Source organism: Mus caroli, unplaced genomic scaffold (assembly GCF_978045245.1).
Source record: "Mus caroli unplaced genomic scaffold, Mus_caroli_1 scaffold_18, whole genome shotgun sequence".
Taxonomy (NCBI): Eukaryota; Metazoa; Chordata; class Mammalia; order Rodentia; family Muridae; genus Mus; species Mus caroli.
Genome location: NW_028227273.1, coordinates 72,082,503 through 72,108,660, shown reverse-complemented (window position 1 = coordinate 72,108,660; position 26,158 = coordinate 72,082,503). Strand labels below are relative to the sequence as shown.

Here is a 26,158-nt window from a genome sequence, read left to right as displayed (position 1 = left end):
TTCCATATGCAGGGGCCCACTGCTCAGTCAGTGCTACTCACCTATGAATCTGAGAGCCCTGGATGGTGAAGAGAGGAAAGTGTAGCAAAGGATCCTGTATGTTAGAGGGATTGAGGAACGATTGGGAGGGGCTGCAAGTCCCAGTAGAAAGGGGACATGAGATTGGTTTGGCCAGATTCTATTTCCTTCCCAATAGTTCTGGATAATTGCACCATGAATAACATCAGAATATTCCCATTGTAAGTAGTGGAAGACTATGTAAGAATTAATATACAGAGGCAAATATAATTTAATTTGGTTTTGTATGTGAAGGATGCTGTTCCTTTTCCATTCATATCTTCTTATTATAATTATGTTTGTCAGAACAATGGATGCCTCTTAGTTTTTCTTGCTATTAGAGTTTTGGAGCATTTTGTATTTCCTTTAGGTTCTCTTGTCTTTTATGGTTAATTTCTCCATTTCCTAAAACAATGCCAGCTGAATTTTGATAATATTTGATTAATATCTCTGCATAGTATTAAACCCTATCTATATTACCTTTCCATTGATATCTGCTGTTGTCTGTCTTCTTGTCAACTGTCAATATTTTGCTATAATTTTAATATATTTTGAAATCACCCATGATTTTGATTCTTCTCTAATTTTTTAAAGTCTTAATGGTTTCACATTTCATGAATGTGCTTGGAATAATATAAACAATTCTCTATTTATATTTCAAAATGTCTGTAGGATTTTGGTATTTCAAATCTTAAAATCATTTTTTTATATTTCTTCACATGATTAAATAAGAACATTCTAGCTGTGACTCAGTATTTGGGTCTTTTTTGGGTCTTTTATGTAGACTCTGTCTTCTTTTGATGTCAACATTCAATATTCTTAATGATAAAATTTTCTAAACTCGGGTCTTTACTAGATTTGAAGACTTTTTTGTTTTTGTTACCGCTGTTTATTTATTTATTTATTTATTTATTTATTTATTTATTTATTTTAGATGCTTTGTCTACGTAGTCCTGGCAGTTCTGTGACTCTGTAGATAAGGCTTCCATTGTACTTAGAGATCTCCATTCCCCAGCCTCTAAAGAGCTGGGATAAAATATTTGAACCACCTGGCCTTCCTGACTTGTTCTGACGTGGACACAGGGGACAATCCTGCATGAAATTTAAGAAGATTGTGTGTCTTCTGCTGTTGTCTGGGTGGTTTTCTAGAGGCCTGCTACTCATTACTGTTTTTTTTTTTTTTTTTTTTTTTTTGTGTGTGCTGTAAAATGTAAGAGAAGGATCAAAATCAGTGGTGGACATTGAGGCTTACCTGTATCACTGTATATTTGTTTCATACAGTTCTGTCATTGCTTGTTTTATGTATTTGGAAACTTTTGTGAAATGCATTCCTGTTGATCATATAGTTTTCTGGAAATGTACCATTTGATGTTAATATTCTTTCTTTTGTAAGTTGATAGATTTTGCTTTTTCTCTTACCTGCCATAATTGTTTTCAATCTTCCTTATAAATTTCCTTGAGTCTTAGCAATTTTTTTAATTTCTGCCAAAATTTATTTGACCAAAATTTAGAAAAAGTGATACTATTACGTATGATACAATAGCAAGAACGTAAAGAACAGAGTAGATTTTATCAATTGCACAGTTTACTCAAAGTTCATCTCCCTGGTAGTGTGATGCTTAATAAATAGGAGTGAGGGGCAGGGGTTCAGATAAGCTAGAAGCAGGGTGACTTTCAGTCAGGACTGTAAACTTGAGTTGGCCCTGCACTGCTGCGGAATGTGGATTGTTTCAGTGTGAGATGTTAACTGAGAAAGGAAAACTACAAAGCCAAAAAATATGCAGCCTACAGAGCACTCCACATCCAGTTCAATCAGGAGATCTTGGTCTTTTATGAGTGTCATTCCTGAAGGAATTCAAGTCTTGGCAAAGTCAAGCTTCCATTTGTTGTTCCCTGAACAATGGAGATGAAGTTAAGCCAATTTCTTTTTCTATCACTACTTTGCTGCTGGAGAGACCTTTTGTTGCCCAACAGTTGGTATTAGAATGATGCTCAATGTATTGAAGGCTGGTAGCCTTTTTATTATTTGAGACAGAGTTTCACTGTGTAGCCCTGGCTGAAAAGGGTTGGACTCTGCCATAGTCCCTGCTGGGCATATCATTAGACCATAGCAGAAAAGTCCTGGAATAAGACGCTTGCTCCTCAGAGAACAATTCTGGAGCGAAGGGAAGATGTAACATGGAACAGCATTAAAGCTCCGTCAGAAGGCACATGGGCACCAATGATCACCCCAGCATTCTCGCTTGGAATGCTTAAAGACAGTGTGTTCTGCACGGGGGAGTGTGGAGCAGACTCAGTATGATCAGGCTAATCTAGTTGTGCTTTATAACTTCCCATAGGAGACTGTTAATTTTTGCTCTGGGTGGAAAATTTCTACATATTTTCTTGTGACAACCCCTAGCCTCACAAAACTTCCCCAACAGCAACCAGCTACAATTGGATACTTGAGCCTGTGCTTCAAAGTGTGGGACTGACTAATTCCCAAGAACCAAATGCCCTCAGCCTTAAGCAACTATACTCAGTGTGAAATTCCCTGCCTATTTTAGGAATAAATGCAATTTAAGAATAAGAATAATCAGAGAAGCTGGTGCCATTTGAATGGAAAAGGAAAGAATTAAACATAATTGGTGCTCAAAGCTTGTCTTACAAAATATTTGGTCATGAATTCATTATCTGCTTGGCATTTCCTGCAAGGTGAAGACCTGGTAATAAGTGGAACTTCTTACAAAAGAGGAAGACAGGGCACACTCTGGAGTGGAGTTGGTGTTAAAACAGGACTCTTCTGGTTTAGTTTATATACAGTTAAGTTCGTTTAGTGTCTGGTCCAGTGTCTGATGTAAGCCCACATTCTCTTCTTTGGCCTGGGCAAGTTTTTCTTCCAGGTCATCGATTGTCTTCTCCAGTTTAGAAACTGACCTTTCTGCAAACTCAGCTCGGGTCTTAGCCTCCTTCAGCTTGTCAGACAGAAGCTTGATTTCTTCTTCATATTTATCCTCCTTTTCAGAATACTTTTCAGAAGCAGCCTCCAGTGATTTCAGATTGTTAGTTACATACTTGAGCTCTTCTTCCAGGTCACCACACTTTAGTTCAGATACCTACGTCCGCTCCTCTGCTCCCTTCAGCTCACCCTCCAGGATGACCAACTTACGAGCGACTTCCTCGTACTTGCAGTCGGCCTCGTCAGTGATGTGCTTGGCTTCTTTGAGCTGCATCTCCAGGATCTCCATCTTTTCCTCATCTTTCATGGCTCGGTTCTATTACCTTCATGCCTCTCTCACTCTCCTCAGCAGCCTTCTCTGCCTATTCCAGATTCTGCAGGGCTGTGGCCAGCTGCTCCTGAGCCCCATCCATTTCCTCCTCCAGCAGTTGGATGCAGCGGTTGAGAGCAGCTGCATCTCCTTCAGCTTTCTCCCGCCGCTGGTGCTCCTCATCCACTTCGCTCTGCAGGCCCTGCGCGCGATCCTCTGCGTCGGCTGCCTGCTGCTGCAGGGCCTGGATCTTGCGCTTCACTGCCTCCAGGGAGTTGAGGCCGGCATAGCTCACTCGTTCTGCTGGGCACTGGCGACCAATTTGTATTCTTTTTAATGTTTTTTTTTTTTTTTTTTTTTTTTAATAAAGTCAGCAGCATTGTAATGGGCAGTGGTGACAGCCTTAGAAGCATTGGTGGCACTATAGACATGATCAAGTATAATGAGTGAATTTACACTTTTAATAATAATCTTTCAGATACCATACAAGCTATTCAAATGATACAAAACTAGTTTTCAGTGTCTTTTCAACTGAGAAGGACCCTATTCAGCATGCTTCTCCTCCTGAGGTGGCTCACTTTGAGCAAGTTTTGCTTTCAGTTGCTTCTTTTTGTCTACAGTAGCTTTCTCTTTCATTTCTGCCAGTTCTAGGCAAAGCAGCTCTATTTCTGGGTTTTTCATGGTAGCAGCTCCTAAATGATACTTTAAAAATTCCAGAGCACTGGCCCACTTCTGTGGTTCTTCATTTAAGGCTACCAACACTTATGTCACAGTGTCCAGCACCCCGGACCTCTCCTAGTACCTCTATAACTACTTGTGCTTCCAGTCTGAAATTGGCCATAGTGACAGCCACAGAGGAGTAGGTGGCTCTGAAGACCTGAACTATTATGCCCCTTTTTATTTTTTTTAAATATCTGAGTAATAAAAATAATCTGTTATATAAATGTACTACATTTTCTTTATTCTTCTGTTGATGGTAATCTAGGTTGATTCTAATTCTGGGTATTATTAATAAAGATGCAATCTTCATGATTGAGCAAGGGTTTTTGCGTAGGTTGGAGTGTACTTGGGTATATGCCCTAGAGTGGTATGGGCGGATCTTGAAGTAGTTGGATTCCCATCAATTTAAAGAACTGATGTCCTTGGTGGCTGTATGAGATTGCACTCCCTTCAGCATGAGCTGTCACTTGTGTTATTGATTTTTAGCTATTATGACAAGTATACAATAGGATCTCAAGGTAGTTTTGATTTGCATTTCTTTGAAGGCTAAGGGTGATGAGCATTTTTTATGGGTTTCTTGGCCACTTGAGTTTTCTCCATTTAGAATCCTCTGTTTAGATTTGTAACCCACTTTTAATTTGGATTATTGTTTTTTGGGTTTTTTCCACATCTAGTTTCTTGAGTTTTTTGTTGTATTTTGGATATTAGTGTTCTCCATTGGAAGTGGAATTGGTAAAATCTTTTCCTATTCTGTAGGCTGCTGATTTGTCCAAGTAATGGTGTCCTTTGCCTTATAAAAGCTTTTCAGTTTCCTGAGGTCCCATTAATTAATGGTTAATCTCAGTTCTTATGCTATTGATTTTTTTCCCTTTTCTTTTCTTGTGATTTTAAGAACATCTTCTGTGACAATATGTTCACTTTTATTCTCTAGTCTATCTTCTGTCAGATTCAATGTCTTTGGTTTTATGGTAAGGTCTTGATCCACTTGCACTTGAGTTTTGTGCTGGGTTATAAGTATGGATCCATTTGAATTCTGCTAGATGCAGACATCCAGTTCGACCAGCACTGCTTGTTGAAAATGGTAAAAAAAAAAATTCATTTTGTATTTCCAGCTTCTTTATCAACAATCAGGTGGCCATGTGTATTTGTGTCTAGGTCTTTAGTTCATTTTTTATTGATCAATGTGGCTGTTTCTCTCCCAATATTTTGAGGTTTTTATACTGTAGTTTTTAAGAAAACTTGAAATTGGGAAAGGTGAGAACTTCTTATTGTTAATGATTGTTTTAGCAATTTTCCCTGTTTTCCCTTATTTATACAAAATTGAAATTGGCCATTTAAAATCTGTGAAGACTTGTGATGGGATTTGGATGCCACATGCCTTGTATCTGTAGATTGCTTTTGGTAGGATGGCCTTTTTAATTTCTTAATCCTCTTGATCCATGAGCATGGGAGATATTTCCATCTTCTAAAATCTTCTTTCATTTCTTCATAGACTTGAAGTTTTTATTATACATATTATTTGAGGGTATTGTAAAAGGTATTGTTTTCCTGATATTTCTTTTTAAAATCCATTTGTCATTTGTATATAGGAAGGTTCTTGGTGTTTGTGCATTAATTTTGTATTCAACTTTTTTTTGGAGGAAATTTTTATCAGTTGTAGAAGTTCCCTGGTGGAATTTTTCAGGTCACTTATATATACTGCCGTATCATTTATAAGTAAGAATATTTTGACCTCTTCTTCTGTAATCCAATGTGTATCTTCTTTATCTCCTCCAGTTGTCTTATTGCTCTACCTAAGAATTCAAGTATTATATTGAGTAGACACAGAGAGAGTGAACAGCCTTGTTTCTTCCTGATTTTAATCAATTGCTTTGAGTTTCTCACCATTTAATTTGATCTCAGCTCTAGGCTTGCTGTAATCTGCCTTTAATATATTTAGATATGTCTCTTGTATCTTTATCTCTACAGTACTTTTACAGTGAAATGGTGTTAGATTTTACCAAAAGTGTTTGTGCACATGAGATTGTCATGTCTTTCTTTTTCCAGTTTGTTTTTTATGGTGGATTATATTTATTGATTTTTTTTTTTGTATATTAAACATTCCCCTTAATCTCTGAGACAAAGCCTGCTTGATCATGGTTGATGATGTTCCTGAAATCTTCTTGAATTTTCTTTTGCAATTATTTCTATGAGTATTTTTGCAAGTGTGTTCATAGGGAAAGTGGTGTGTTCCTTTTTAGTTGCATCTTTATGTGGTTTCGGTTTTAGGGTAACTGTAGCCTCGTAAAATTAATTGGGTGATGTTCCTTCTGTTTTGTGGAATAATTTGTGGAATATTAAATTTAACTGTTCTCTGAAAATCGTAGAATTCTGAGCTAAAACCATCTGGCCCTGATTTTTTTATTTTTTATTTTTTGGTTAGGAGACTTTTAGTGACTGCTTCTGTTTCAGTAGAAGTTAAGTAAGTTTGATTATCTGATGTCAATTTAACTGTAGGATACAGTACCTGTTGATAAAATTATTCTTTTCCTTTATATATTTAAAATTTGGTGAAATAGAGGTCTTTAATATGTTTTATGATTCTCTGGATTTCATCTGTGTCTGTTGTTAAGACTCCATTTTGTGTCTGCTTTTGTTAATTTAGATATTTTCTCTCAGTCTTATAGTAAATTTGGATAAGGGTTTGTGTATCTTGTTGATTTTGTCAAAAAATCAAGTCTTTGTTTCATTGATTCCTTGTATTGTTCTGTTTCTATTTTATTGGTTTCAGCCCTGAGTAAGATTATTTCTTGCTGTCTACTCTTGGGTGTGATTACTTTTTTGTGTGTGAGAATTTTCAGTTGTGCTACTGTGTTGTTAGTATGACATTTGTGCAGGTTTAGTTTGTTTCTTATTTCTGTCTTAACCCATTTGTAGTGGTATAGAGTTGTTCACTTTCCATTTGTTTGTTAGCATGGTATAGGTAAATTCTTTAAGGCTGAGCCAGATACACTGCTTATTTCTCCATCTTAGAAAGCCACAAACTTATCCATAAATCACTGCATTTTCAAAAGGGACTTTCTGTTCTGAATACTAGAGCTCCTTTAGAATGTTTCCCAGAAGACAAAATTGTTCCTGACCTAGTACTACCCCAAATCACTATCTAGTGATGAAATCTACAGCACAGGATGAATTCAGCACTAGGGCTGAGACCTCTGATATCTTGAGAATTCACTATGAAGCTCTGATAAAGGGTTGCAGCATCCTACTAGATCCAGTTTAGGTCTAGGCTCCCAGAGAGCATGTGGAGAAGCTGTGCAGAGAAGGTCCAAAGCAGCCTGGCAGCTGGAGGGAGCACTGTGGAGCCTGCCTGCCTGACTCTGAGTAGGAGGGACCAGTCTCTGTGGAGGGTTGGGGATATTATCAGGGCCAGGAGAGTGAGGAGGACAAGAAAGTAATAGGATGGACTCTACAATGTTCATTAAGGAAGAGAAAACTCCTGGCCTGGAAGGATTTAGAGCTACCACATTTCTGGAACCAGGCTGTGATGGGGATCTAAGAGTTCTGCTCTGAAGATCCAGGCCAGAGTGACAGGAAAATTCACAAATCCCTTCCTGACCTGCAGAAGCCACTTGGTCCCTAACCTAGGGCATTTTACCCTGGGCTATTCTTTCTGCAAACCTGAAATCTATTCAGAAATGCAGTTTCCTGGCTGTGGGCCTGGGAGAATCAGCAGCACAGCTGAAGGAACTGCAGCATGGCTACCTTGGAACCTCCCACCCAGGTCAGAGGAGATGCAAAGCTTGGAAACTGGCCTAACTGTAGCAGGGGTAGATATTCCATAACTGCTCTGAAGGATACAGGTCTCACAATTCTATTTTGGATCCCTTATTGTCAGGAAGTTTGAGATCCTATGAACTGGAGTTTAAAGTTTTTTTTTTTTTTTTTTTTTTTTTTAATCTTACTGTTGGTAGAATAGTTTTCTACATTATGTCTTAGGGTATTTGTAGTGTGTGTAGGTTGCACAAGGATTTGTCTTTGCTACAGCAGTTATAAAGCTCTAATTCAAATTCATCCTTGCATTTTAACTCACCATTTACCTATGCAAGAGAGTAGCCTTTAGTCAGGGAAATCAGGATCTTCGGGGAGCATTGTAGGTAGTAGTAATAAGAGGAACCAGACTGAATCAGGCTGTGAAGGGTGGGCTTATTTGTTTTTGTTTTGTTTTTTCTGGAATTGACTTGTTTTGGACTTTTCCTGTTCTGTTTAGAAATTTAGGCCTAGTCTCCCAAACTGCTAGTTTCCAGCCTATTATGGCATGAGCCTGGCTCTGGCTGACTGAGTCTTCTCATTTCCCAGGCTAATTTATAAACAAATCAAGTTATTGATTCATTGGTTCTTTTTGTGTAGATCTGAGTCATTAGGCAAGGGCTCAAATAGGACATAGAATGATCAGTTATTGCTTTTTTTTTTTTTTTTCAGTTCTCTAGTATTTTATTTAGGGTTTCCATTGCTGTGAAGAGACACCATAACCAAGGCAACTCTTATAAAAGACAACATTTAATTGGGGCTGGCTTACAGGTTCAGAAGTTCAGCCAATTATCATTAAGGCAGAAAGCATAGCAGCATCCAGGCACACATATTGCTGGAGAAGCTGAAGGGTAGATCTACATCTTTATCCAAAGGAAGCCAGGAGCAGACAGGGCATCTTCAAGCAACTGGGAGGAAGATCTCAAAGCCCCCACACAAAGTGACACACTTCCTCTAACAAGGCCACACTACTCCAACAAAGCCACACTTCTTAATGGTGCCACTCCCTGTGCCAGGCATATTTAAACCTCTACAATGAATGTTTACTACAAGTCAGAGAAACCTTCTCTATTGAGCTATCCTTTAAAGCTGCACTTATACTTTTCTTTTTTTTTCTTAAAATTTTCTATTATTTAACTGCATTTATATATCAAACATATTAATAATTTTGAATATTTTGAGAATTCAATAATACATAAAAATTTATTCAACTTTTAGATTCATATCCTTTTATACCATAAAAATATTATTACTGAATATTTAATACTATCCATAACTGAGGATCCTATATCTAGTGTTGAATACTAAATTGTCTCAAAACATATGAAATATTCTTTGGGAATTAAGAGGGTAAAACAGCATAAAATATTAAAATTAAATCATTAAGAAATATGTTCAAATGCCCTTATATGATACCACCTGACATAGTGGAAGAGTATTTAAAATGCATTATATATCTGTATACATTGTCTAACAATCAGTTTACGGGGCTAGTGAGATGGCTCAGCAGGTAAGAGCACCGACTGCTCTTCCGAAGGTCCTGAGTTCAAATCCCAGCAACCACATGATGGCTCACAACCATCCGTAACGAGATCTGACTCCTCTTCTGGAGTGTCTGAAGACAGCTACAGTGTACTTACATATAATAATAAAAAAAAAAACCAATCAGTTTACTTAAAATAGATTATCAGTGTCTCTAGGAGAGAAATTATTTTATCAGTAAGTATATTTTAAAAATTTCAAAATAGCAAAAACTCTTTGAAGTTAAACATTAAGAAAATGCTAATTTCAAACACACTAGAAAAATTATCAATAATATTTCCATGATGTTTGTAGAACATGATTTTAATATTTTCAACTGTTAATATTCAACAAACAATAATTATTTTAAGATATACTTCATTGCTGTGTCTCCCTTTTCATTTCTGATTTTATTAATTTGGATAATGCCTCTGTGCCCTCTGGTTAGTCTGACTAAGGGTTTATCTATCTTGTTGATTTTCTCAAAGAACCAGCTCCTGCTATTGTGATTCTTTGTATAGTTCTTTTTGATTCTATTTAGTTGATTTCAGCCCTGTGTTTGGTTATTTTCTGCCTTCTACTCCTCTTGGATGTATTTGCTTCTTTTTGTTCTAGAGCTTTCAGGTGTGCTGTCAAGCCGCTAGTGTAAGCTCTCTTCATTTTCTTTGTGGAGGTACTTAGTGCTATAGTTTTCCTCTTACCACTGCTTTCATTGTGTCCCATACGTTTTGGCATGATGTATCTTCATTTTCATTAGATTCTAAAAAGCCTTTGTTTCTTTTTTTCTTCCAAGTTGTCATTGAGTAGAGAGTTGTTCAGCTTCCATGTGTATGTGTGCTTTCTGTTGGTTTTGTTGGTATTTAAGATCAACCTTAGTCCATGGTGATCTGATAGGGTGCATGGGATTATTTCAATCTTTTTGAATGTGTTGAGGCCTGATTTGTGATGATTTTTATGGTCAGTTTTGGAGAAGGTACCATAAGGTGCTGAGAAGAAGGTATATCCTTTTGTTTTAGGGTAAAATGTTCTGTAGATAAATGTTAAATCCATTTGGTTCATAACTTCTGTTAGTTTCACTGTGTTTCTGTTTAGTTTTTGTTTCTATGATGTGTCCATTGCTGAAAATGGGGTTTTGGAGTCTCCTACTGTTATTGTGTGAGGTGTAGTGTGTGCTTTGAGCTTTAGTAAAGTTTCTTTTATGAATGTGGGTGCCCTTGCATTTGGAGCATAAATGTTCAGAATTGAGAGTTCATCTTAGACCAGTTCCCTTGACCAGTATGAAATGTGCATCCTTAACTTTTTTGATAACTTGTCGTTGAAAGTCAATTTTATTCGATATTTGAATGGCTAATCCAGTTAGTTTCTTGGAACCATTTGCTTGGAAAATTGTTTTCCAACCTTTTACTCTGAGGTAGTGTCTTTGTCACTGCGGTGTGTTTCCTGTATGCAGCAAAATGGTGGGTCCTGTTTCCGTATCCAGTCTGTTAGTCTATGTCTTTTTGGGGGGAATTGAGTCCATTGATGTTAAGAGATATTAAGGAAAAGTGATTGTTATTTCCTGTTATTTTTGTTGTTAGAGGTGGAATTATGTTTATGTTGCTATCTTTTTTTAGGTTTGTTGAAAGAAGATTACTCTTCCTTTTTCTAGGGTGTAGTTTCCCTCCTTGTGTCCATCTGTTATCTTTTATAGGGCTGGATTTATGTAAAGATATTGTGTCAATTTGTTTTTATTCATAGAATATCTTGGTTTCTCCAAGTATGTTATGATGGGTATAGTAACCTGGGTTGATCTTTGTGTTCTCCTAGGGTCTGTATGACATCTGCCCAGGATCTTCTGGCTTTTATAGTCTCTAGTAAGAAGTTTGGTGTAATTCTGATAGGTCTGCCTTTATATGTTACTTTACCTTTTTCCCTTCTTTTAATATTCTTTCTTTGTTTTGTGCATTTAATGGTTTGATTATTATGTGATGGTAGGGATTTCTTTTCTGGTCCAGTATATTTGGAGTTATGTAGGCTTCTTGTATGTTCATGGCCATCTTTTTCTTTAGATTAGGGAGGTTTTCTATAATTTTGTTGAAGATATTTACTGGCCCTTTAAGTTGGAAATCTTAGCTCCATTATCATTAGGTTTAGTCGTCTCATTATGTCCTGGAAGTTATTGCCTTTTTACTTATCATCTCGGCCTGTAAGGTGCAATAATGGACATCATATTTTTCTTCTGTATCTACATCATCTGTATCTAAGACTAAGGCTGGTCTTCAATAACAAAAAAATAACAGAAAGCCCACATACAATATACAATGGACTTTGAACAATACTGTACTCAATGAAAAAATATTCAAAGGAAAAAAAAAAAAAGAATTCAAAGACTTTTTAGAACTTAATGAAAATGAAGGCAAAACAGACCCAAACTTATGGGACACAATGAAACCAGTGCTAAGAGGAAAAGTCATAGCTCTGAGTGCTTCCAAAAAGAAACTGGAGAGAGCATACACTAGCAGTTTGACAGCACACCTGAAAGCTGTAGAACAAAAAGAATCAGTACACTCAAGAGGAGTAGACTGCAGGAAATAATCAAACTCAGGGCTGAAATCAACCAAGTAAAAACAAAAAGAACTATACAAAGAATCAACGATACCAGAAGCTGGTTCTTTGAGAAAATCAACAAGATAGATAAACCCTTAGACAGTCTAACCAGAGGTCAGAGACAGTATTCAAATTAACAAAATCAGAAATGAAAGGGAAACATAAGAAGAGAAAATGAGGAAATTCAAAAAATCATCAGATCCTACCACAAAAGCCTATACTCAAGAGAACTGGAAAATCTGGATGAAATGTAAAATTTTCTAGACAGATACCAGGTATCAAAATTAAATCAGGATGAGATAAACCATCAATATTGTCCCATAACCACTAAAAGATAGATGCAGTCATTAAAAGTCATTAAGTCCCAACCAAAAACTTAGTGCAGAATTCTATCGGACCTTTAAAAAAGACATAATACCAATATTCTTCAAAAATTTCCACAAAGTAGATACAGAAGAAACACTACCCAATTTTTTTCTATGATGTCACAGTTATGTTCATACCTAAACCACACACATACACAGCAAAGTAAGAACTTCAGACAAATTTCATTTATGAATAACTGTGCAAAAATACTCAATAAAATTCTTGCCATCTGAATCCAAGAACACATCAAAGCTATCCCTTACCAAAATCAACTAGGCTTCATCCCAGGGATGCCAGGATGGTTCAGTATACTGAAATCCATCGATGTAATCCATTACATAAACAAACTCAAAGAAAAAAACTACATGATCAATTCATTAGATGCTGAAAAAGCATTTGACAAAATTCAACACCCCATCATGGTAAAAATCTTGGAAATATCAGGAATTCAAGGCCCATAACGAAACATAGTAAAAGCATTATACAGCAGACCAGTAGCCAACATCAAACTAAATGGAGAAAAACTTGAAACAAATCCCCTTAAATCAGGGACTAGACAAGGCTGCCCACTCTCTCCCTATCTACTCAATATAGTACTAGAAGTACTAGCCAGAGTAATTAGACAACAAATGGAGGTCAAAGGGATACAAATTGGAAAGGGAAACATCAAAATATCACTGTTTGTAGATGATATGATAATATACTTAAGTGACCGCAAAAGCTCCACCAGAGAACTCCTAAACCTGATAAACAACTTCAGCAAAGTAGCTGGTTATAAAATTAACTCAAACAAATCAGTAACATTCCTATACTCAAAGGGTAAACAGTCTGAAAAAGAAATTAGGGAAATGACACCCTTCACAATAGTCACAAATAATATAAAATAACTTGTTGTGACTCTAAACAAGCAATTGAAAGATCTGTATGACAAGAACTTCAAGTCATTGAAGAAAGAAATCAAAGAAGATCTCAGAAGATGGAAAGATCTCCCATGCTCATTTATTGGCAGGATTAAATATAGTAAGAATGGCTATCTTGCTGAAAGCAGTCTACAGATTCAATGCAATCCTCATCAAATTCCAACTCAATTCTTCATAGAGTTAGAAAGAGCAATTCTCATATTCATTTGGAGTAACAAAACACCCAGAATAGCAAAAATATTCTCAACAATAAAAGAACTTCTGAGGAAGTCACCATCCCTGACCTCAATCTATACTATAGAGCAATAGTGATAAAAAAAAAAAAAAAAAAAAAAAAACTATATGGTATCGGTACAGAGACAGCCAGGAAGATCAATAGAATATATTTGAAGACCCAGAAATTGATGCACACACCTATGGTCACTTGATCTTTGACAAGGGAGCTAAAATCATCCAGTGGAAAAAAGACAGCATTTTCTTCAAATAGTGCTGATTCAACTGGAGGTCAACATGGAGAGGAATGCAAATTGATCCATTCTTATCTCCTTCTACAAAGCTCAAGTCCAAGTGGATCAAGAACCTCCACATAAAACCAGATACATTGAAACTAATAGAAGAGAAAGTGGGGGGAAGCCTGGAACATATGGGCACAGGGGAAATTTTCCTGAACAGACAGCAACTGCTTATGCTCTAAGGTCAACAATAGATAAATGGGACTTCATAAAGTTGCAAAGCTTCTGTTAGGCAAAGGACACTGTCAATAGGACAAAATGGCAATGAACACTTTGGGAAAAGATCTTTACCAATCCTCCATCCGATAGAGAGCTAATATCCAATATATACAAATAACTCAAGAAAGTAGACTCCAGGTAATCTAATAATCCTGTTAAAAGTGGGGTACAGAGCTAAACAAAGAATTCTCAACTGAGGAAACCCAAATTATCAAGAAGCACCATAAAAATGTTCAACATACCTTAGTCATCAGGGACATGCAAATCAAAACAACTCTGCGAATCCACCAGTAGTCAGAATGGCTAAGATGAAAAACTCAGGTGACAGCAGATGCTGTTGAAGATTTGGAGAAAGAGGAACAATCCTCCATTGTTGGTTGGATTGCAAGCTGGTACAGCCATTCTGAAAATCAATCTGGCAGTTCCTCAGAAAATTGGACATAGCACTAACTGAGGACCCAGCTAAACCACTCTGTGGTATATACCCAGAAGATGCTCTAACATATAACACAGAAACATGCTCCAATATGTTCATAGCAGCCTTATTTATAATAGCCAGAAGCTAAAAAGAACCTCGATGTCCTTCTACAGAGGAATGGATACAGAGGAATGTGGTACATTTACACAATGGAGTATTACTCAGCTATTAAAAACAATGACTTCATGAAATTCTCAGGCAAATGAATGGAACTAGAAAATATCATGCTGAGTGAGGTATCCCAGTTGCGAAAGAACACACTTAAAAGAACTCACTTATAAGTGGATGTTAGCCCAAAAGCGCGGAATTCCCAAGATACAATTCATGGACCACATGAAGCTCAAGAAGGGAGACCAAAGTACGAATGTTTTAGTCCACCTTAGAAGGGGGAACAAAATAATCAGGTTACAAAATATGGAGTCAAAGTGTGCAGCAGAAACTGAAGTAAAGGTCATCCATAGACAGCCCCACTTGGGGATCCTTCTCATATACACTCATGAAACCCAGACACTATTGCCGATGGTAAGAAGTGCTTGCTAACTGGAGCCTAATATAGGTGCCTCCTGAGAGACTTTGCGAGAGCCTGACAAATACAGAGGCAGATGCTCTCAGCTAACACTTAGACTGAGTATGGACACCCCCACTGGAGGAATTAGAGAAAGGACTGAAGGGGTTTGCAACCCCATAGGAAGAAGAACAATATCAACCAACCAGACCCCCCCAGAGGACTAAACCACCAACCAAAAATTTCACATGAATGAACCCATGTCTCCAGCCACATATGTAGCAGAGGATGGCCTTGTTGAGCATCAGTGTGAGGAGAAACCCTTGGTCCTGTGTAGGCTTGATGTCCCAGTTGTAGGGGAATGCCCAGGTGGGGAGCTGGAAGTGAATGTAGGGGAACACCCTCAAAGGGGGTTTCCATAGGTGAAACCTGGAAAGGGGATAATGTTTGAATTGTAAATAAAGAAAATGTCCAATAAAAGAAAAGTCACAATAAAATTTTTCATTAGCAATTAAAAGAAATGGGAAAGCAAACATGTTCAAATATACTGCTAAGCTATACTAAAATTGTATTTAATACTGGATAAATAAGCACATTTGTCAATAAATACAGTATTATATTTGAAAAAATGTCTAAATATATTAAATGCCATATTCAGTGACTCCCTGAATTGAGGGCCAGTATCTACTTAGCATATTTGAGTTATACAGTCTTTACGTGTTTCTGTTGTATATTGTACATTGCAAAGGTAAAACAAAAGACTAAATAAAGCTTTAACTGATAATTAACTTCATCAGTTTTTTATCATATCAGTTCCTGTTAAATTTGAGCTTTAAAAGTCAGTTTTGAAATGAAGCTCTTTTAGTATTAAAATAAACCTCTTTGACCCCAAAAGATACTCCATGAAGAGACGTAAACAAGAGAACATAACAGTTACCCATATGGTTTAGTTCAATCTGAAACCACCATCATCACAGGTAAAGGTTAAAACAGCAGAGTGCTTGTCTGAGGGAACTCTTATCTCTCTTTGCCTTCCCTCTCCCAGTCAGGTCCCTTCCTCACTCTCCTCTCGTAATTATTTTGTTCCCCATTCTAAGTGGGAATGAAGCATCCTCACTTGAGCCTTCTTTCATGTTAGTATTATAGACTGTGAGTTGCATCATGAGTATTCTGTCCTTTTTGGCTAATATCCACTTACCAGTGAGTACATACTATTCATGTCCTTTTGGTTTGAGTTACCTCGCTCAGGATGATAATTTTAGTTCTGTCCATTTGCCAGCTGAATAGCATTCCATGTGTAAATGAACCTAATTTTCTGTATACATTCTCAGTTGAGGCATATCTGGCTTGTACCATTTTGCAATTCCACTAGCAATGAAAGAGTGTTTCACTTTCTCCACATCCTTGTCAGCATGTCCTGTCTCTTGAGGTTTTTATTGTAGCTGTTCTGATTGGTTTAAGGGGGAATCTCAGGGTAATTTTGATTCAGAGTTCTCTAATAACTAAGGATGTTCAAGATTTCTTTATGTGCCTCTTGGCAATTTGAGATTCCTCTTTGAGAATTCTCTGTTTTTTTAGCTCTATACCTCATTTTTTAATTGGGTTTTTTTGGTTTTTCTCGAGTCTACCTTCTTGAGTCTTCATATAGTTTGGATATTAGCTCTCTATGAGATGTAGGGCTAGGGAAAATCTTTTCTCAGTCTGTAGGATTCCAGTTTGTCCTACTGATAGTGTCCTTTGCCTTACCGAAACTTTTCAGTTTCAAGAGGTCATATATATTTTTGATCTTCAAGCCTGAACCATTGGTGTTTTGTTGAGGAAATTTTCCCCTGTGCCAATGTGTTCGAGGCTATTTCCTACTTTCTCTTTTATTAGATTCAGAATATCTGGTTTTATGTTGATGTCCCTCATCCACTTGGATTTGAGCTTTATGGAGAGTGATCAGTATGAATGAATTTGCATTCTTCTACATGCAGACTACCAGTTAGACCACCAGCATTTTTTGATGATACTTTCTTTTTTTACCACTATATGGTTTGTCTTCTTTGTAAAAGATTAAGTGTCTGTAGGTATGTGGGTTTATTTCTGGGTCTTCTCTTCTATTCCATTGACTGACCTGTCTGTCTCTGAACCAGTAATATGTGTTTTTTTATCACTATTGCTCTGTAGTACAGTTTGAGATCAAGAATGGTGATTCTTCCTAGTGTTCTTTTATTCTTCTGCCTGCAGTAGGCTGTATGCATGATATGCATTGAACTACATTCAGGCAAAGTTACCCTTCTAAAATCAATTAAAGTAAATAAATAAACTTCAAAAAGAGAAAGTATAAACAATTTGGAGGTATTGAATAGTAATACAGATAATAAGAATAAACATCAAGTTGTCCCTCTTAATGTGAGAGTAAATATGGAGCCTGGATATGTGCCAGGATAGCTCACACCTTATATTGGAATTGTTAGGAATGATTCTTGTGTATGATTATAAAAAAGTTGTTTGTATAAATGGAGCCCAGAGTGGCAAATATCCCATGCTTATTGTAATGTGGCAAAAGATTTATATTTGATGATATAGTTAGGTACATAGCAATAATTTTTATGAGAATCCACCCTGATTGCAGAATAGTTTATATTACAGTAAAATGCTGTCATCCAGCATCTGCATTAGTAAAATATGTTGGATTACGGGCTCAGTGTTAATTGTATCCTTAGTCAAACTCAACGAACTCTTCCATTCTACATATGGGAAGTGCACTGAATCCAAATTACATTAAGTGGCATTCTCACTGTCACGCTCACTCCAGTGCATATGGGACCTAAGCAGCCACATGGTTCTGAACAGAAGAGGAGGATGTGGGCATTGTTCTCATGCATCTGTGAATCCTCCCCACAGTGCTACCTAGGGCCCCTGGGGAAGACCCTCTCTTGATTTTCCATCCCATCCCTTGTTGCTCACATTTTCATTCCATTTGTTTCCCTTGTAGTTCATGTACGGTTGAGGTTTGCAGTGGGTAGCCAACTACACAGTTCCAACTACCATGGTATAAGACAGTATGGATTTCCATAACTCACTCCTGAAGTGGAAACTTAAGGATTCTTTGAAAAGACAGTTGTGTTGGGTGGTATTTTCCTGGGCAAACACATAAAAGGGTATTTTTCTTAAGTAGACACAATTGAAGGGATATTTTGATAAAGCAAATACATGAAGGAGTGTTTTGCTGAAGTGAACATGGGTGGGTGAAAGAAAGGCTGAAGCAGACTCATGAAGGAATGTTTTGCTGAAGCAGACACAGGTGAAAGAATAATTTTTTGAAATAAGCACATGAAAGGACTCATGATGAAGGATTCTTCACTAACGACTTGCATGTATGTATTGATCTTCCTTACATTGCACAGTTGAGCTCCATTTGTTGGGAATCCATAGAGAAAAATGAACCAAAACATTTCTGGTGGTTTACTGTGGCTTCTTGCCACTTCCAAGGACTAGGGTTGATTTGCAGAGTGATGTCAACTGATACAGAGTTACATGGAGTTTTGCTGAGTCAGACTCATGTGATGAGGCAAATCATATGATGAGACAAGAACCATGGAAGACAAATGACATTTGGAGGCAGTATAAATAGGATTCAACAGACAGGAGAGGGGCTTGCTTGTTGAGCTAGCTGTGTGACTTTGCTAAGAGTGTCGAGGCAAAGACCTCCTGATGTCCTTGCTGATCATAATCCCTCCTGCCAACTCATGCCGATTCACCTGAAACCTGGCTGTCTCTTCTAGGTTGTGCAACCACTGCTGATTTGCATTTGTTATCAATATTCTACTGAACTGTACTGATGGTGTATTTGTGATATATTTGCGAGTGGATGGAGCTTCTGCTGCTGACATTGCGATTTCCTGAAATTCCTCAGATAAGATTTGCTCCAAAGAACAATTTCTAAACAGTTCCATTTCCTCCGTGTCTAAAGCTTATAAGAACCATCATTACAAGTAGACTTTGAAAAAATTAATGTTATGAACTCCCCTTACTCAAGCTCTTACAGCCTTTCCCCTCCCTCTCTTCTTTGTACTTAACAAGCTCTGAAATAAAAGATTCCTGTTGCCAACTATGTTTTTCTGCTTTAGGTTTTCAGCAACACCAGGCATAGTTATAAGTAGAACCATTTCAAGGCAATTCCAGGATTCCTACATTGTATTGGTTTGAATATTTTTGGCCCAGAGAGTGGCACTTTTAGGAGGTGTGGCCTTGTTGGAGGAAGTGTATCACTGTGGGGATGGGCTTTGAGTCCCTCCCCCTTGCTTCCTGTGTAACCCTCTTCTATTTGCCTTTGGAACAGTTGTTGAACTTTCAGCTCCTCTAGCACCATGCCTGCCTGGATGTTCCCATGGTTCCTCCTATGATAATAATAAACTGAATTTTTGAACCTATAAGCCAACCCTAATTAAATTCTGTCCTGTATAAATGTTGCTTTGGCCATGGTGTCTCTTCACTGTATTGCAGACCCTAAGTCAGGAGTTGGTATCAGGGACTGGGGTATTGCTGTGATAGGTATGACAATGTTTTGGTTTGGAGGAATGTGGATTTTGGAACTTTGGATTTGGGATGCAGTGGAATGCTTTAAATGGGCTTAATGGATCATCCTAGTAGGAATCTGGAAGAGATTGGTGCTGAGGTTGTTTTGAACATTGCAGCCCTGGCCCAAGCTGATGCAATAGAGAAGAATTTTAGTATGAGGCCTAGAGACTGTTCTTTTGGTATGTTGGTGAAGAATTTGGCTACTTTTTGCCTTTGTAAGAGAGCATATCTGAAGCTAAGGTAGACATTTGGATAAATTGCTTTGGCAAAGGAAGTCTCAAAAGAGCTTGATGTAAGTTCGGTTGTATGGTTACTAATGTTCCCACTCATGGAGATGTTCTTGATGAAAAGGAGCAAGCTGAGAAAGAAAAAATACAAAATGTATGGTTCAAGTAATAAAGGGGCACCACAGAGTGCAATGGAGGTAAATCCTGTGTTCAAGGAGATAAACAGATTAAGGTAAAGGAGATATGAGGTCAACATACCTCCCAGGTAAGCATACTGTTTGTGTTTATAGTTGAACAAGAATAGTTGTCATGTTGATTGTTATAACCTGGTTATGGCTTTCATTTTGGACTTTTAATCTGGATAAACTGATCAAGAAATGGAGTACACACTTGTGATCCAGAACTTGAGGCTCAAAGACACAGGTTTTTTGATCCACATCTTGAGGAATGCTGGTCATGAAAAGCTTAAGCCCAGGCATGATGGTACACATTTTTAGTCTTAGGAAACAATCAAGGAGATCTCTGAGTTCACTGCCAACCTGGTACAGAGAATGTTTCAGGTAGATAAAAGCTTAGGCCCACGTGTGGTAGACCAGACCTTTAACCCCAGCATTCAGGAGATAGAGCCATGCAGATATCTGAGTTCAAGGTCAGTCTGCAGTGCAAGTTCCGGGACAGCCAAGCTTAGGCAATGAATGAAATAATTGAAAACAGAAAACTGGTGAAGATATAGTAGATGGAGGGGGCCATGTTCCAGTGCCAGCATGCATAAGAACTTCGCAGCTCTTGCCACGCAGCTCTTGCTTTAGAGTCAAAAGTAGAAAGGGTTACTGCGACAACTGAGGCTGCTTAAAGTGGAACTAAGAAATTAGCAGCAATTAAGAAGAGTTCAAGCCGGGCGTGGTAGTGCACGCCTTTAATCCCAGCACTCGGGAGGCAGAGGCAGGCGGATTTCTGAGTTTGAGGCCTGCCTGGTCTACAAAGTGAGTTCCAGGACAGTCAGGGCTATACAGAGAAACTCTGTCTGAAAAAACAAAAAAGCAACAAAAAAAACAAAAAGAAGAAGAAGAAGAAGAAGAAGAAGAAGAAGAAGAAGAAGAAGAAGAAGAAGAAGAAGAAGAGTTCAGCATCACTGAGGTGAAATCTTTTGAGAACTGTTTTTGAGAGGACAAAGAAGCTGTCTTCAAGAGATAGCCAAAGTTGTACCTTGTGCTGCAGCTGAACTTGGTAATGTGCAAGGATCACCAAGGTGGTACTGGTTTTGAATGCATAAAGTGTAAAAGAGAGCAGCTGAGGCCTGGCATTCTGAAGGGATAGGGAAGGCCATTGGTGAAGATGCAGCTTAAGTTATAGTTGATGGCCCAAGACTGAAGGGGTCATGCAAAGAACTTCACCATGTAAGGAGCCTATGATAGGCTATTAGTGAAGGGTGATTGCATCAAAAAACCAGAAAATGTTGGAGATGGCCTTTCCATGGGATGACCAGCAAGAAAACAAACAACAGTGGAGTGGTGTCAAACAGACACTGGGGTGCTACAGAGGGTGGAGCTGGAGAAATGACCCAAGCTGGAAGATCATGTGGGAATCCCAGACTTTGGGAAAAGCAGGTTTAGAGTTCAGGTTACCTTGAAAACCTCAAGGTGTTAAGAGTTTCCAGATCTGTGGGAGACCTGCCAAGGAAAGTTGCTGACAGGGAGTGTAACCAACCTTAGAGAAAGAAGTGTGTTCCAATCATCAAACTAAAAGGAGACAGGGAGATGTAGAATTTGGAGTTTGCCCAGCTGTTTTGTTTTGTTTTGTTTTTGTTTTTTTTGTTTTGGTCTTGCATTTGTCTAGTATTTACTCACTCTGACATTTTGCAACAGTAATGTATATCTTATCATGTTGAAGGTATGTGATCTGCTTTTTAAAAAAATTTATAGAGTATCATAGTTAATTGAGTGAACGAACGAATGAATGAATGAATGAGTGAATGATTCTCAGAAGAAACTTTGAACTTTGGACTTTTAACATTGTTGAGACTCCTATAAACTGTGGTGAACTTTGAAGTCCTAGGAGTCATCAAGGAAAAGCTAAAAACTAGCAGGTGATCTTCCTGAGAAGGTTCTGCCATGAACTATAAAGTTAATGACTGACTTTCTTTTTAGCCAAGGTTGAGAAGATTTTATCTGAGGAAAGGTTCCTGCTATTAATGTGCTTAATGTGTGTAATGTCTTTTTATTATAATGGCTACTTATTGAGCAGATTTCAGCAGAGGTACAAAGATGTGCTGTCTTGTAGTGATGTTATATAGTTAAAAACTTGATTTCTTAATTCTTAATGATGATTCTATAAGAATTTCTAAAATTATATTAGTAACATATTAAGATCTTTTATAATAGGACTGCTATTAAGTCCTCTCTGATAATCAAAACTGCAATGAGAACTCTGCCAATCTTCACGTGTCACTAGTTAATGCTTCAGAGATAGCAAGCAGGCATCTACACATTAGAGCAAATTCCAAGAAGCTGTAGAACCATTAACCAAGGTCATAAAATGAAAACTGACGATTTGCTATAGGTACAAGGACAGAAGATATAAACTATTGACTGGGTTTATCTATTCAAAAGTTTACTAATAACTTAGTCACAAAAAATATGTCTTTTAACTTTCAATGAACCTGTTGAGCTTGTAACAGATAATGAATGTTTAGCCAGATGATTATTCCTAATAGATATGCATGTAAACATTCTCTGTTTTATACTTCTTCAATTTATGATTTGAATTTTTGTGAAAACTTATGGCCAACTTTGTACCAAGTGATCATGTATTCTGAATGATGTATAAGTGCTGAAGACAGAGGAAACTAAACTTAAGAACTTAGAAGTAAAGGCATTGAGAATAAGGAATTCAGAGCAAAGGCATTGTTGTATCACAACAGGACTAAAAAGCAAGATTAGGGGGGAAAAAAACCGAGAGCAGATAGAACCTTTTAAATAGAACTGAAAAAGAACTTTTTAGGGAGAAGAACCTTGTAGAAAACTTTCTAAGAGAACTTTCATAGAAAACTTTTTAAAGAGAACTTAGAAGTAAAGTGTCCCTCTTTTCTTTCTGAGACTTCAACTAGCAGACTGTAGATAAAACAAAGGCTACTTTACTTAGTCCCTACTGTTTTTTGATGAGGTGCTAAACAGTTTCTGGCCTGAGGGGAACTCAGGCAGGCAGGTCAGCTACTGGCAGCAAAATTACTTAGACTTGAGATAGGTAAACATTTTATTATTAAACAGCAACCCTAAATATCTCATAAGACCAAGTCTTTCCTCTACAGATGCTCTTCCCCCATGCTTTCTCAAGAGGAAACAAGAAAGAAGTGCTGGGGCTGGTCCCCAGCAAAAGTTCGAGTAAATTTATATTTCTAATTACGATATGGCTTAGTATGACCTCCATATAGACTTGTATGTTTGAAGAAGCCTATGGGTGCCAAGAAGTAGAATGTGATAGTTTGAATATGGTTGGCCCAGAGATTGACATTATTAGGAAGTGTGGCCTTGTTGGAGGAAGTGTGTCACTGTCGAGGACATATATTAATTTTTGGAAAGGTAATATATACCCTGAGCCATTAAAAGTACATTAAAAGTCTGGTCTGCCTTTTCATTTTAATTTTTAAAGGGTATTTCAGTTAAGATTGCATGAATCTTAGAATTTTAACTCTGAACTTTTAAACATGGTTCAAACTGTTAAAGAGTCTTTTGAAGTTGACCCGAATGCACTTCTGCATTATTTATGAGTACAAGATTATGGGAGCCATGGAGTGGAATATGGTAGTTTAAATAGGACTGACTCTCATAGATTCATGTGCTTGAGTGCTTTGTGGTAGGGAGTTGCACTATTAGGTGCCATAGACTTGTTGGAGGAAGTGGGTCATGGGGTTAGGATTTGAGATGTAAGAAGCTCAGGCCTTGCGAGTGTATCTCAGTCTTTTTTTTTTCTGCTGCATCCCAATCAAGATGTAGACTACTTAGCTCCTGTGCAGCTTCATATCTGCCTGCACACTGCCATGCTTTCTTGTCAGAAGCCATCTAGGACAGAGGCTAAGGCTAGTGGATGACTTTCCTGAGATGGTCTACTGTTTTTGCATTATCTGCGATTGATGAGCTCTTGGAGACAAGGCCCAAGAGACTTCATCTCAGAATTGATTCTTGTTATTGATATGCCTTTCCTGTCATTATTAAATCAATATAACAATTCCTGAATATTAGCCTACCCTATTGGGCAAATTTTCTGCAGATCAGTGAAGATATACTATCTTATAGTGATACTATGTAGACAAATATATGATTTCTTGAATCCTAATAATGGCTATAGAATTCTTTTTTTATTAGATATTATCTTTATTTACATTTCAAATGTTATTCCCTTTCCTAGTTTCCCCTATGAAAATCCCCTATCCACTTCCCCCTCCCCCTGCTCCCCAACCTACCCACTCCCATTTCTGGTCCTGGCATTCCCCTATACTGGGGCATACAGCCTTCATAGGACAAAGGGCCTCTCCTCCCATTGATGACAGACTAGGCCATCCTCTGCTACATATATAGCTAGAGCCACAAGATCCATCATGTGTTTTATTTGATTGGTGGTATAGTTCCAAGGAGCTCTGGGGGTAATGGTTAGTTCATATTTATGTTCCTTCTATGGGACTTCAGTCCCCTTCAGCTCCTGAGTATATCTCTGTCTCCTCCATTGGGGACCTTGTGCTCCATCCAATGGATGGCTGTGAGCATCCACTTCTGTATTTGGTAGGCACTGGCAGAGCCTCAAAGAAGACAGCTATATCTGGCTCCTGTCAGCAGGCTCTTGTTGGCATCTGCCCAATGTCTGGGTTTGGTGGTTGTTTATGGGGTGGATCACCAAGAGAGGCAGTCTCTGGATGGTCATTTGTTCAGGTTCTGCTCCGACCATTGTCTCTGTAACTTCTTCCATGGTATTTTGTTTCCCATTCTCAGAAGGAACAAATTATCCACACTTTGGTCTTCCTTCTTCTTGAGTTTCATGTGTTTTGCAAATTATATCTTGGGCATTTTAAGTTTCTGGGCTAATATCCACTTGTCAGTGAGTGCAAGTCATGTGTGTTCTGTGTTCTTTTGTGATTGGGTTACCTCACTCAGGATGAAATCCTCCAGTTCCATCCATTTGCCTAAGGATTTCATCAATTCATTGTTTTTAATAGCTGTGTAGTACTCCATTATGTAAATATACCACATTTTCTGTATCCATTCCTCTGTTGAGGGACATCTGGGTTCTGTCCAGCTTCTGGCTATTATAAATAAGGCTGCTATGAACATAGTGGAGCATATGTCCTATTACAAGTTGGAACATCTTCTGGGTATATGCCCAGGAGAGGCATTGCTGGATCTTCTGGTAGTACTATGTCCAATTTTCAGAGGAACCGCCAAACTGATTACCAGCTTGCAATCCCGCCAGCAGTAGACAAATGTTCCTCTTTCTCCACATCCTCACCAGCATCTGCTGAAACCTGAATTTTTGATCTTAGCCATTCTGACTGGTGTGAGGTGGAATCTCAGAGTTGTTTTGATTTGCATTTCCCTGATGATTAAAGATGTTGAACATTTTTTCAGGTGCTTCTCAGCCATTCAGTATTCCTCAGTTGAGAATTCTTTCTTTAGCTCTGACCCCATTTTTTAATGGTTTTATTTGATTTTCTGGAAGCCAGCTTCTTGAGTACTTTGTATATATTGGATATTAGTCCCCTATCAGATTTAGGATTGGTCAATATACTTTCCCAATCTGTTGGTGGCCTTTTTGTCTTATTGTCTTTTGCCGTACAGAAGCTTTGCAATTTTGTGAGGTCCCATTTGTTGATTCTTGATCTTACAGCACAAGCCATTGCTGTTCTCTTCAGGAATTCTTCCCCTGGACAAATTTTCCCCCATATCTTCGAGGCTTTGTCCTCTGTAAGTTTCAGGGTCTCTGGTTTTATGTGGAGTTCCTTGATCCACTTCAGACTTGAGCTTTGTACAAGAAGATAAGAATGGATCAATTCCCATTCTTCTACATGATAACCGCCAGTTGTATCAGCACCATTTGTTGAATATGCTGTCTTTTATTCCACTGGATGGTTTTAGCTCCCTTTTCAAAGATCAGGTGACCATAGGTGTGTGGGTTCATTTCTGGGTCTTCAATTCTATTCCACTGATCTACCTGTCTGTCGCTGTACCGGTACCATGCAGTTTTTATCATAATTGCTATATAGTATAGCTTGAGGTCAGGCATGGTCATTCCCCCAGAGGCTCTTTTATTGTGGAGAATAGTTTTTGCTATCCTAGGTTTTTTGTTATTCCAGATGAATTTGCAAATTGCCCTTTCTAACTCTCTAAAGAATTGAATTGGAATTTTGATGGGGATTGCATTAGATCTGTACAATGCTTTCGGCAAGATAGCCATTTT

The 26,158-nt window shown here is 37.9% G+C and overlaps 1 protein-coding gene and 1 pseudogene across 1 annotated transcript in view; one reads left to right on the top strand and one right to left on the bottom strand.

The window, feature by feature from the left end:
- LOC110312334 (uncharacterized) overlaps window positions 1–26,158 on the top strand; it is a 44,392-nt gene that overhangs the window by 2,034 nt on the left and 16,200 nt on the right. The window lies entirely within an intron of this gene.
- Window positions 2,757–3,986, bottom strand: LOC110283958 (uncharacterized; annotated as a pseudogene).